Source organism: Pteropus alecto, unplaced genomic scaffold (genome assembly GCF_000325575.1).
Source record: "Pteropus alecto unplaced genomic scaffold, ASM32557v1 scaffold10, whole genome shotgun sequence".
Lineage (NCBI taxonomy): Eukaryota > Metazoa > Chordata > Mammalia > Chiroptera > Pteropodidae > Pteropus > Pteropus alecto.
Genome location: NW_006431210.1, coordinates 564,996 through 577,784, shown reverse-complemented (window position 1 = coordinate 577,784; position 12,789 = coordinate 564,996). Strand labels below are relative to the sequence as shown.

The following is a 12,789-nucleotide window of genomic DNA, read 5'->3' as shown; positions in this document are numbered from 1 at the left end:
TAGCATCCACAAGGGAAGATTTCTGGGTGCCTGGTAAGTGACAGGGTTTGTTTTATTTTTTTAATTTATTTAAATTAGTTTCAAATATACCGTACATTGGTCAGACGTCTATATAGTTCATAAGATGATCCCCTCAATTACTCCTTCCCTCCCCTGGCCCTCCACCTAGCCATCTTATTAATACTAACTGCATTCCCTCTGCCATGCTCCCCATTTCCGTGACCAACTATCAACTACTAATTTGTACTTCTTTAACCCTTCACCCCATTCTCCCAGCCCCCCAACCCCACTCCCCTCTGTCCATCACTGAATTATCCACTATATTTATGAATCTGTTTTTGATTAGTTTGTTTTTGTTCCTTAGATTCTGCATATAAGTGAAATCATATGGTAGTTATCTTCCTCTGTCTGACTTATTTCACTCAGCATAAATACCTCTAGATCCATCCATGTCATTGCAAATGGTAGGATTACACTTTTTTAATGGCTAAATAATATTCCATTGTATATATGAACCATAATTTCTTTATCACACCTGTAAGAATGGCTTTCATCAATAAGCTTCAAGGTTTTGATCTGGGTGCTGGTTACACAGGTTGTATACTTATGTTCTGTGAGAGTGTCTGTAAGTGTGTTATGCTTTAATACAAAGTTGAAAGCAAAAAAAAAGAAAAAGAAAAAAGAAAGAAAAAAAAGAAAGAGATGTCCCAGAAAGTAAATATCCTCGACATAGCCTTTTAATGGACCTTATCTTTTTAATTTGAGTTTATCTCACATTTCACGTGCACATCAGAAGAGAAATCCAAATTCTAGATTTAGTGCTTTAAGAACAGGTTTTCAACTAAGGGTGGGCATCAATCAGACTGGCTCTGAAGTTTTTTGAAAAATAAAGATCAAGATATGTTCCTAAAGATGGTGATTCAGTAGTTCTGGGGTGGGCCCAGAAATATGTATTTTTTAACTCCAAAATTAGGAACCACAGTTCTGAAGTCTAAAGCAGAGGTTTGTAAACTTTGCTGCATTTTGCAATCACTTGGGGAGTTTAAAAAATATTGAGGGCCGGTTCCACCCCCAGAGCTACAAATTTAATTGGTCTGGGGAGTGACCTGGTCACCCAGATTTTTTTACAGCTCCCTTGATGATTCTAATATGTAGCAATGTTTGTGAACAACTTTATAGAACAGAGGGAAGGAGCTTGGCTATCTCTTACAGATATTTATAACAGCAGGTGAGAAAAGTGAGGGAACTGTAGCATCATTTAACTGCCTCAAGCCAAATCTGCCAGCACTCCACCCAATATTTGCCCTGGCCTGTGGCTTTCACATAACGCAAATATTTATTGTATGTTCCTATAATGAGTATGTATTTGTTTATAGGGCCTTAATATCCTGTCTGTGTCATCATCTCCCTTTTAGCCTGTAAATTTCTAAACAGCAGGGGATGGGGCAAGGTAACTGCTTCTACAAGCACTAAGTGCTGTAATTAAATGGATGATCCCAATAATGTAGAAATTCCTTTCCAGCTCGCCAGAGAGGCAAACTCCAGCATTTCATATCCCACCTGCCCCAGTGACTTCACTGTAGGAAACAGAAATACAGGAAAACAAACTCTTCTTGGAGACGAAATGTCTCTGTGTCACAGAGGTTAGCATTAGACTCTCAGAAGGTTCATATTCCGAGACTCAGTCAACCTAGTGATGAAAAACAGTTCTATTTTGATTAGAAAATCAATGCTCCAGATGATGATACTAACTTCCTAATTCTTTGCCTGTCTCTAACCCATGGACTCTGCCTTGCATTCAGTACCTTCAAAAGACTTCTCTTTAATATGCCTTAGCGTTTCCTTTACTGCTTTCAAGAAGTGGAGCTGAGTGGGGTTGGAAGAGGTAGGACCTCTCATCATTTATCAAGAAAGTGCAGATTGCTCTTTGAAAGAGTCAGAACCCAAAGTTTGAATCATTTTACCCATTTGAGAAATCCTTTAGCCGAAGGACTCTTTAGTGAGATGTGGCAATATCAGCTCTGAGATCTTCTTACTTTTTCTCTCTGAAACTTAAACATAAAGCTTGTGGATAACTCTATTCGGCTGACATTTCTGAAGGAGCCGTGGTCCTCTGTCAGGAGTGCCCTCCTCTGTCCTTGGTGCTTTAAGAAACTCCTGCTCCCCCTTCTTCACATGATACCAACTTTCTGAAACCTTCCCTAGCTTGCCAGGAAGGAGGATGAGGATTTGCTCCCTCCTCTATAATCTTATAGCACATTGTTCACACATTGATTCTAGGATGTGTCACAGTGTGTTATAAATGTGTCACCTCCTCTGTTAGAGCTGGATTTTTCCTAGAAGGGGAGAGAAACCTACTCATGTTCCCAGCCTCAGAACTTAGTTCTAGGCCTTGGCACGTGGTAGGAATCACACGATGTAATTATAGTAGACAATGTTCGGCATAGAATTGCCCATACTGACCATGAAGGCATTGTTTATTAGCAGAAGTTTTGGACAGGAAAGCTTCTAACTGAAGCGGACATTGTCCTGAAATAGGAAGCCATATCAACACTGCCTTTTGACTCGATACGTGTCAGATTTCATTCCATCCAAATAACTCCTGACTCTCCAATCAGACTGTAATGGAAAATCAAAGAGGTTCTTAACACCTGGTCCTTCTCTCCATTTCAAGAAGTGGGTTAATGCTGCAGGTTAATGCTAAGCTTTTGACTCTAAGCTAGAATGGCAATGGAGGCATAGCAGACCTTTCATTCTAAGTGAGATTAAAAGACAGAAGAGTTGGAGAGGTGAATATAGGAAAGAGAACGTGAAGTAGAAAGTTGGGGTTAGAGGAGTAATTAATATTTAGATAAAGGACCCAGATCATCTATCTGTACTGTCCAATACTGCAGCCATTCGCCACAGGTGGCTATTTAATTTAAATGTAAATTAACAAAATAAAAAGAAATTAAATAGTCAGTTCCTTGGTCACACTAGCCACATTACAAGTGCTCAATAGCCACGTATGGCTAATGGCAACCGTATTGGACAGTGCAGATATAGAATACTGCCATCATCACAGTAAGTGCTATTGGACAGCACTGGAAAAATCCCTTCCTTTTACAAATGGGAAACCTGACAGCTGGAGAAGTTCAGTGACTGGCCCAAGGACGCACAGTATGGCTAGGCCTGGAACCCAACTAACCTCAGAATACTCCACGCAAAAGTGATATTTGCCCTCTTTCACTGTATAATTTGTCTGCGTGCATCAAAGAAAATGAGGAAGGCTAGCAAACTTTGGTTAAATTCAAAAATACAAAGTAGCCGTTCGATGCCATTATACTAAGCAAACTTACAGAAATAAAATTTGTAAGTAAAAAATTCATGGCATAGTAATTATCTTTAATGGAAAACTTAACTTCTGAACAAAACTTGTCTTTATACTAAGTCAAAATGCTAATTGGCCATAAAAAGCACCATCTAATCACTCAATATCAGTTAAGAAAGTTGCATGCTAATCGATAACCTCAGTGCACACACTTATGGCTATTTAACTGCCTGCTATTGCATAGTATTTATATATTATTTTGTAATAAATATTCCCCCATTCACATTTGCGTATTCTTAGTATACATAATGGTGGTTAGGGCTGTCACACATTACCCATTAATGTGAATTATTTGGTTTTTCAAAATGTTTCTCATACTTACATATGTTCGAATTTCTCTCTCATATCTTGAGCTGGTTTCAATAATATAATGATGCGCCCATGTTTGACCACCTATAAAGAATATCAGCTTTCTTTATAAATTTAAATTGGGTTTCCAGAAACAAAGGTAGTACGTTTTCAGACCTGAGGCGACATTAAAATAAGATTATGTGAAAAATTTGAGATGGTATCATAGTTACAGGGACATTTTTTGGACATGGTATTTCAGAAAGCCAGTGGGGATTTTATTGAATTCACAGGTAATTTATCTTCTCATATTTGAGTGAAGCCATCTCTGTCCTGGTTCTTTTAGCACCTTGGATGACCGTGCAGAGAGCCAGTTTGTTATGCGAACGCCACATGCAGCTTGTGTTAAGGGGAAGTTCCTCCTCTATTCACTGGAGTGATTTATCAATGGCATTTACCATTATTTGACTGAAAGTTACAGAATTCCATACAGAAAATGATTTAAAGGTGTGTTATCTCGCAAAGCAAGAACTCCAGAGGTAGTTGGCTTTAGAGTTTCTATTAATTCTGTGGCACGACAAGATCATTAAAATGCCCTCAATCTTGCTGCTCTGCCATTCTCCCCCATGTTGCCTTCATCCCCAGGTTTGTCCTCTCTGAGTTACAAGGTGTCACATCTCTAGGCATTACATGCTTGCACAGCTGTATCCAAAGCCTGGGAGAGAAGCAGTTTCTCCTCACGTGTGTCTTCATTACGGGAAGACACCCTCTTCTAGAAACCCTCTCTCATGCTACCCCTAGCAAACTGCCTCTTACTTGTCAGTGGCCAAGCACACTCACACCTCAGCTATAAGAGAGGCTGGGTGTTTCAGTTATCAGTGATGTAAGACAAACACTCTAGACTTAGCGGCTTTAAACAAGTTCTTCTTGTGCTTCTGCAGTCTGGACTGGACTCAGCTGGGTGGTATTTCTGCTCCACATTGTATCTGCTGGGGCTGCAACATCCAAGATAACTTCTTCACCCACATGTCTTTTACCTCAGCTCAGATGGCTAGATTACCTGGTGGCCGGCCAGGCATCTGTCTTTCTTCCCATGGCCTCTCCATGGCCAGCTTGGGTTATCTCACAAAATGGCCACCTCAAGGTAGTGTGACTTCCTACATGGTGGCTGACTTCCAAAAGAATGTGCAAGTGGAAGCTACAAGGCCTCTGAAACTATAGTCTCAGAAGCCATACAGTGTCACTTAACACACTCTATTTGATCAAAGCAAGCCACAGGGTCACCTCAATTCAGAGAGTGACCCCCTAACTCTTGATGAAAAGAATGGCAAAGTCTCATCACCAAAGATATGTAGAATGGGAGAACTTGTTGCAGGTTTTTGTGACAACAATCTGCCACCCTGGGAAAGGAAACACCGGGCATTTTCCAACTAGAGCAGGCATGGGAACAGTTTGGTAAGGTGGCTAACCAATAGCTAGTCCACACTAAACTTGGCGCCTCAGTCTTCACAGCAGCATCTCCTACACTGGTCATAGCCTGGACACAGCTGATTTCAGTTCAACTTTCCAGATGGCCTTTGAGAATATAGTACTAGTAGTGCCATGCCCAGGAAATGATACCCTGCACCTAAATTCAATTTGAGAGACCTGAATTAATTCGGCCTTGTTTTCTCTAAAGTTGAATTAGTAAAAGAATAGATTATCATATCTTTATAGTAAATAAAATATTTCAAAACTGTGCATGGAACTGTTAAACACTAAATTCAGCAATATGACAAAATGATGAGATTTGATCAATTGAAGTAGCACATCCTTGGGCTTTGCTTATTTTGTCTTCCACACTTTTCTGTACATCTCACACACGTTCCTGTCTTCACACAGTCCTGAGGAGCACTCAAGACCAGGCTTAAAGCTGATCTGCCTGAACCACTCCTCTTCATTCTGGAAATTTGTGACATATTGGGTAACATATGCCACTTCTCTACAGTCAGAACAATTTCAACAATCTTTTTAGGATTTTTTTATTTCATGCCCGAGAGCAAAGAAAAATATTAGCTTCTTGAGCTAGATGACTGCTTTGGGATCTCCAAATAAAAGGTTTCAAGGTGAGTCATTGCTATGGAATTCTGCTGCTGTCACTGATTTGAACACCAGCCCAGGATCAAGCTCCTCTTCTCAGAAAGAATTTTTTCTCAATTTCTGATCAATTGGGATATTTTAATCACTTAATTTTGTATCACGTCTCTTAAAGCAGGAATTGAGTTAAGTTGTCAGAAAATCACACCTCCTATGCCTAAAATCCTTTGATCCATAATCTTTTTGTTTCAAAATGTTGTTAAATATAGTTTTTGGTATTTACAGTGAACATGCCTAGGATATGACGCCGACTTGAAAGAACATTTTGTTTACAAGATTTCTCTTGTGTCAATTCAGACATTTCGGAAGAGTCTAGGACATGACAAACAGTACTCTTAGAATTGCATGGTCCATAAAGGGAGACACATGCATCGCATTTAATTAAAGTAACTTAGTAAACATTCTTGAAGATTTCTTTCCCCTCCTTCATATCAAAGAAAGCAAGCAAAGAAGAAAGGAAGAAAGGAAGAAAGGAAGAAAGAGAAGGGAAGGCAAGGGAAGGCAAGGGAGAAAGGAGAGAGGCAGGGAGGGAGAGAGGGAAGGAAGGAGGAACCATAGCTAAGTACCAAATATTTTTCTTTCTGCTAGTGTTTCAGGGTTTTTCTTGGCTCACTTTTTTTCAGCTCGGACAGTATGGAAAATTGTTGCCTTGCAAACACGTTTCTGGGAAAATGAAGAAATAAAAAGAAAGTACAACTTATTTTATTTCTCTTCTACTAGGAAATAATATCCGGAAGAATAAATTTTATCTGCCACGGTAAAAATCAGGAAGAGGGAAGCTAAGCATTTCCTTGGAAAATAAGGAAATTGTTTATGAAAGACGTCAGAAGTAGAGATACTTGCTGGTGATGGAGGAATCAATAGTAAAGTTGCAGAGTTTAAGTTTGTCAGCATGATAGGAAACAGCCCAATACTCTGAGTTTTCAATATAAATGTATATATATTATATACATATATTTTAGGGAAAATAATTTTTTGTCATGTTAATAAGTAAGGAAACCAATTTTAGTCTCAAGGTATTTAAAAATATTTTAGAGGGATTTCAGAAAAAAATATTTGACAGCCTTTTTAGATGTTTTGGCCTAGGCTTTATTTAATACCCACCAACTAAACAACAAACTCCTCAAGATAATTAGGTTTCTTTTAAGTGCAGCTGTAATAACTGGCCAAGTGATATTTTAAGTTTTGCTTCATTTCTGAAAGGCAAACCTGTATTTTAATCCTCAGAACCCCCACACCCGACCCCCGAGAAAGTTAGATAAATGGATAAATAGACAGATGGATATACACCAACGCACTGGCTGTTTTACCTGAAGGAAAATTGGAAAGCAGTTTCTTTGAAGACAGAACCTTATAAAATTGCAATATTTGTAGGTTAAAACCACCGGATTGTGTCAATGTTTTATGTTTTAACCTAACAGAATATACATCTCAAGCACTTGAAGTTTTGTTTGCATTTACCAAGCATTTAGAACTTTGTGCAAATCGCCAACCGTGCAGTTCCTGAAATATCTCTCTCAAAGTGAAGTCGCATACCTTGAGATCTTGTTGGTGCTGTTGAATCCTATGTGCTTGATTTCTTTAAAAACTCCTTAGTCTTCATGCAGCTATTAAGCAGCAGTAATAAAGCCCTTGTTTGTCCACATGCCAACCCTCTCATTTGGCCAGCAAGTCTCTGGCTTGAAACCCCATCCTGGGCTCTTGTCCACTTTCTGTGAGTCTCCTCATCCCCTCCCTTTTCTTAGCCAGCACTCTGGACGACAGTCAGAAATCAGAAGGGCTCTATTTCCTTAAGCAAGTCACTTCTTTCAGTGTTTCTGGAATTGCTTTGGTGGAATGGCTTTTAAATTGATGACCACAGTCCACGGTAAGAAATACATTTTACATAACCATTGAGTCTACGAGTGGTGTGTGTCTCCAAACTCAAAAGTTGCACAAAACAATCTTTACTCTTAGAAAATGCGACGACCTCTGATGCTTTGCAGTCTCCTTTATTTCATTTCTTAAAAGGTACTTCGTGTGACCCGCTAAATTGATTCCACAACCCACTAATGGGTGGAGACCCATAGTTTGAAAAACACTGCTTCAGTGTACTTGATTCAGCCCAGAAATTTTAAGTTTGGCAGTCAATCACAGCTTTGCTTATATCGGCAGGAAAAGGTAGGACTATTCATTGCTAGGAACATGGTAAAAGCATCCTTTGGCAGCTTTCAGACTTTTTAATAGCAGTGGAATAAACAGGTATTCAGTCTATTAATGGAAGAGTGTCTCAGCCAAAAAATAACAAGGAGTTAAAAAAAATTACTCAGAAGGTAAATGGAATTCCACAGATTCTAGTTTTAGAACTGTCCTTTCAAGTCCAACTCTTAACTGATAACAAAAGAGGGTTGGTTGGCCTGTTTTCCAGGTAGTAAGGAATGTAGGTATTTCAGATGCAGGCAGTGGAAAAGAAAACTCATGATGTTGATTTAGAAAACTTCCCTCTGCAGCGGCCAATCATGCCTCATGTCTTACCAAGACCAGGAACTGAGTCTTCTCTGGGCTTCTAGCCACTTGCCATCTCATGGCCTTCCCTCAGCCTTCCTTTCATTTCCTTTGGCCACAACTTGTTCTGCTCTGGCCACCTAGGTGAAAATTTGTTTTCTAGATATGGGACAAACTAAAAGGTGTTCTTAAAACCTAAAGAAAATTGTGTTATCAGGTTCCTGATACCATGATGTATTAATGTACCAAATCAGAATCTGATTCAGTACGACTTAAGAGCCTCAGCTTTTGTGAAAACTATACATGTAGAGAAAATCGAAGATAAGTGCACGGGAAATTCTATGCTTGGCAGTTTTCATTAGTTATATGAGTAAACATTCTCTTCTCCTCTTGGTCTTTGGCTACTGGTGTTTCCTTTTTAAGCTCATGACAAAGTAGGATGAGAATTTATCAGGTGACGACAGCAGAGAGTGGACTGGATGTAATCAGCCCAGGAGCTAGATTTTAATTGTTTTCTTACAATGCAACATTTAGTTTAACTTTAAAGGGGCCACTGCAGGTGTCCTACCTTCATACTTTTGTGTTCCCCATACCATCCAGAAAACATTTAAAGACCATCAAGAGAAGTTACTGAAGATAAAGATTCTTGGGCATTCTCAAGGATTGCAGAAGAAAGCTGAGACATCTCTCCCATTAAAATTTAGTTTTCTTATCTCTAGCAAATGGACCTAGAGATAAGAAAGAGCTAGAAGAGTATTCAACAGGGTATCAGTACCCTTGAGGATGACTCATTTCACCTATAAATCGGAAGACTGTCACCTAGTACAAATTATGCTTTCCTGTGACTGAATTTCTACTTCTCTATACTAGGAAAACCACTCTTGGCCCACGTTGCTCGTAGAATGGATGTGAGCTTCAAATAAGATAATATACTTGAATGAACATAAAGTTCAATTGCTAGGTTCTTTTCTGTTTTCAACCAGTCCAGACCTGATGCAGAGGAAAGGGTTGGAGTTAGGGAGATTTTTAAATCCTCGTATCCTTAGGAGTCTGATTTAATGGTGACTATGCAGGACTTAGATCGGAATGAAGGAGAAGAGAACTAAACCAAGGGTACCAGGTAGGGGTAGGGGGAGCCAAGAAGGAATGTTCAGTGGCAAAGAAAAAGACATGAAAAGGACTCCTGTCTAAGGTGGCTGTGTAAAACCCCACCCACATTGCGTCTGTAAGTTATACTGGATATTCTAGAAACTCCCAAGAAGAGCCTGAATTTCCATCATCAGCTACAGGGCCTTTAAAGGGTTGCTTGAGAATCTACACCTCATGAATGTTGACTATTATTCATTGGAATTTACGCAACTTCAACTTCTGTCAAACTTGATCTTCAACTTCTTAATTTGCAGGAGCACACTGAAGTTGAAAGTAATAAGGGCCATTTAAACCCCACTGTTGTGTTCCTCCTGGTTCCATACCCCATCCCACCCTGGCTAGTAGTGAGGAATAAAGGTAAAGAAGGGTGTAAAGAGATGTTGCAATGAGGAAATTTTGTTTCCGTATAAAAATTTCTATTTCTTTAGTCATTCCATGGTATTAAGCCTTGAAACTATTCTGGTTTCAACATGAATAAACAAAGGTCTTAGCAAAATGCATGGAGCTTGATATGAGTGACCTCAGCCTAAGAGCAGATAGACATTCTTCAGCTATATCTACAAATGATCTAGCCTTTTGTCCAAATGCAGATTTTTGAGATGTTTAGAGAAGAGGAATCTAATAGTTGAGGCTGATATATTAAACCATATGCATTAAGTCAGCTGCCCACATATTCCTTTCTTGCCTCTTAGCTAGTGATGGCAATAGGGTTGAACAGAGAAGAAATAAAGTATGTCCGGGATTTCTTCCTTTCTTTGCATCTATAGGTATCTTCTTGAACTCCACTGAAAAAATAATATTTAAAAACATAATGTTTTCTTTAGATCTTACTATTTTATAAAAACATGCCGATATTGGTAAACTCTGCATGACTGATAAAGGCTCGTAAATGAAGGGTCATGTCTTAGTCAGCTCAGGCTGCTATAACAAAATACCATGGATTAGGTGGCTTAAGCAACCAAAATTTACTTCTCATAGTTATGGTGGCTGGGAAGTCCAACATTAAGGTGCTGACAGATTCAATATCCAGTGAGGACCTTCTTCCAAGTTTGCAGATGTCTGTCTTCTTATTTTGTTCTCACATGGCCTTTCCTTAGTACATGCACTTGAAGAGAGTGAGATTTCTCTGTTTTCTTCTTCTCTTAAGGATGCTAATCTCATCAGGAAAGTCCCAGGGTTAGAGCTTCAACATATGAATTTGGGGGGAACACAAACCTGCCCATAACGAGGCATAACCCTAAAAATGAACATTAAAAAAAATGCTAACACACTTGTAATCTCAATGGTCAATGTAATGCAAAATTACTTTATTATAGATAAATTATCTTTTGTCATTCAATACTAATCTTCCTTCAGAACTTTACTCCAACATCATATCATTCAGGCTTCCCTGGGCACTTATTATTCTCCCTCCCTGACCCACCTATAATAGACATCAGATCTACCCAGGTGTTTCCTGCACATTTACTCCATGTATTTAATTGGTGCTTGACTCCTCACTGCTATACTGTAAATCATCTAATCTTATCCATCTTGGTATCCTCAGTGCCTAGCCGGCTGCCTTACACATGATGATAATAATAATGGCTAACCTTTACTGCATAGTTGCCATGTCCTAGGCACTGTACTAACTGTTTTCAAGTTCATTTTCTCATAGCACCGTCAATGAGGCAGGTTCCATTATTATTCCTGTTTGCAGATAAGGAACTTGAGATTTATGAAGTTAGATACTTTATTCAAGATCAAAAAGTTGAGAAATAATGGAGCTGGCTTTGAACCCAAGAAGACGCTTGATCTCAGGCTGTTAATCACTTCACTATTCTAAGTGCTTAATAAATGTCTGGGGAATGCATTTACTTTTTAATGAAGGATGAATGAAAAAATAAATGAACGAATAATTGACTTGATTATTTAGAGCTAGTGATAAAAGCTTTCAAATGAATTACCTAAAAGTTCATTCGTCAACCAATTGGACAATGTGAATATCAATTATTATACACTAACTGGCAACATTTGGGAGAATGGTTTAGAAACTGCCAAAAACAGTACTACTTAGTGAAGTCAGATATGATAAAGATAGTAGAGTTTGTTGTTCAGAAGGCTGTCTACAAGAGCATGAAAAGGAGGTTCATAAAAGACATAGAAACATATTGGGAGAATCCCCAGATTCCTTTCTTCTCTTGCAGTCTCTGGACATTTCAGTTCCTGGGGAAGTGGCAGTTTAGGGGTAAGTACAAAGCCCATTGATGTGTCCGAGTCCAGTAGTTATTCAGCCTCTGTTGTATATCAGATCACCTGGAGAGAGCCTTTTCCAAAAGTGGAGGGTTGTAGGAGGTGCAGTGGGACCTATTGAATCAGAATCTCAAAGGTCTTTTGAGTTGTGTTTTAAAGTCCCCAGGTGATTCGGCTACACAGCAAAGGGTAAGAGCCACTGCCTTTGATTATCTTCTCCCAGGCAATTCCTGAAATCCAAAGAAGATGGCAGAAAAGAAGTCCACAACAGTCACAGAGTTAGGTTGCTCTCAAAAACCCAAAGAAAAACACAAATCCCCATCCTGTTCAGGTCAGAGCCAATAATAAATAGCAATATGGCCAAAAGACATTTTGCCATGATGATGTCACTAAAACAAGGCTCTCAGAATCATTGGCAGTTTCTTTTTCCTTGACTTCTTTCCCCTCATAAAGAAACTATCAGACAATAAAGTTTTCTGCAGCAGGTATAGGAGCAGCGAAGGCACCTAACTCTATACTGGCCTTTCAAAATGGAACAGTCCTAAAAAAAAACAGAAATGTCATCAAGAATTATTCATTTTAGCGTCTTCATTAATAGATTAATGTGAGACCAGTTGTTCAACTCTAAATTTTCATAAATTTAGAAGTGATTATTAAAGCTTTGAGCAAACCGCCAGTGCATTTTTAAACATAATGTTTCAATTAATTTTTGGTCACTCAAGACTATAACATTTTTTTTTATACTTGTATGAATTTAAAATGACTGCTACATGTTGCTTTCTATATTCCTTTTCCAAACAAACATTTCTGTTTGTGTTGAAATCCAAGATGCAAACTTCCTGTTTCAAAAATATTTGGAGGAGGAGAGTACCAGCTGGGAGCCAAGTAGTTTGTGGGGAAAGCAAAGGATGAGAGACCTGGGGATATCTCACATTCGCACATCCCTTAGACTCCCTGGGTCTTGGTTTACAAATCCACAAACAGTATATGTGTGAGAGCAGAAAAAAAGAGTGTGTCGAACTGAAAACAAAGCCGGTACTAATATTCAGGTTTGAGCATATTAGCTTCGAAGGCTACTTTAGTCTTCGAAAGAGTTCTATTCACAAGCCACTGGAACTGGATTGTTCCTG

At 38.9% G+C, this 12,789-nt stretch overlaps 1 protein-coding gene across 8 annotated transcripts in view; it reads left to right on the top strand.

Annotated features, from left to right (window-relative positions):
• The window catches only part of THRB (thyroid hormone receptor beta), a 323,409-nt gene that overhangs the window by 178,295 nt on the left and 132,325 nt on the right, over window positions 1-12,789 (top strand). The window contains exon 3 of one of the 8 annotated variants that reach the window (XM_025039041.1): window positions 11,614-11,654. The exons of the other annotated variants lie outside the window; for them this stretch is intronic. The gene's annotated coding sequence lies outside the window, so the exon portion shown is untranslated. The remainder of the gene's footprint in view (window positions 1-11,613; window positions 11,655-12,789) is intronic. 8 annotated transcript variants of the gene reach the window in all.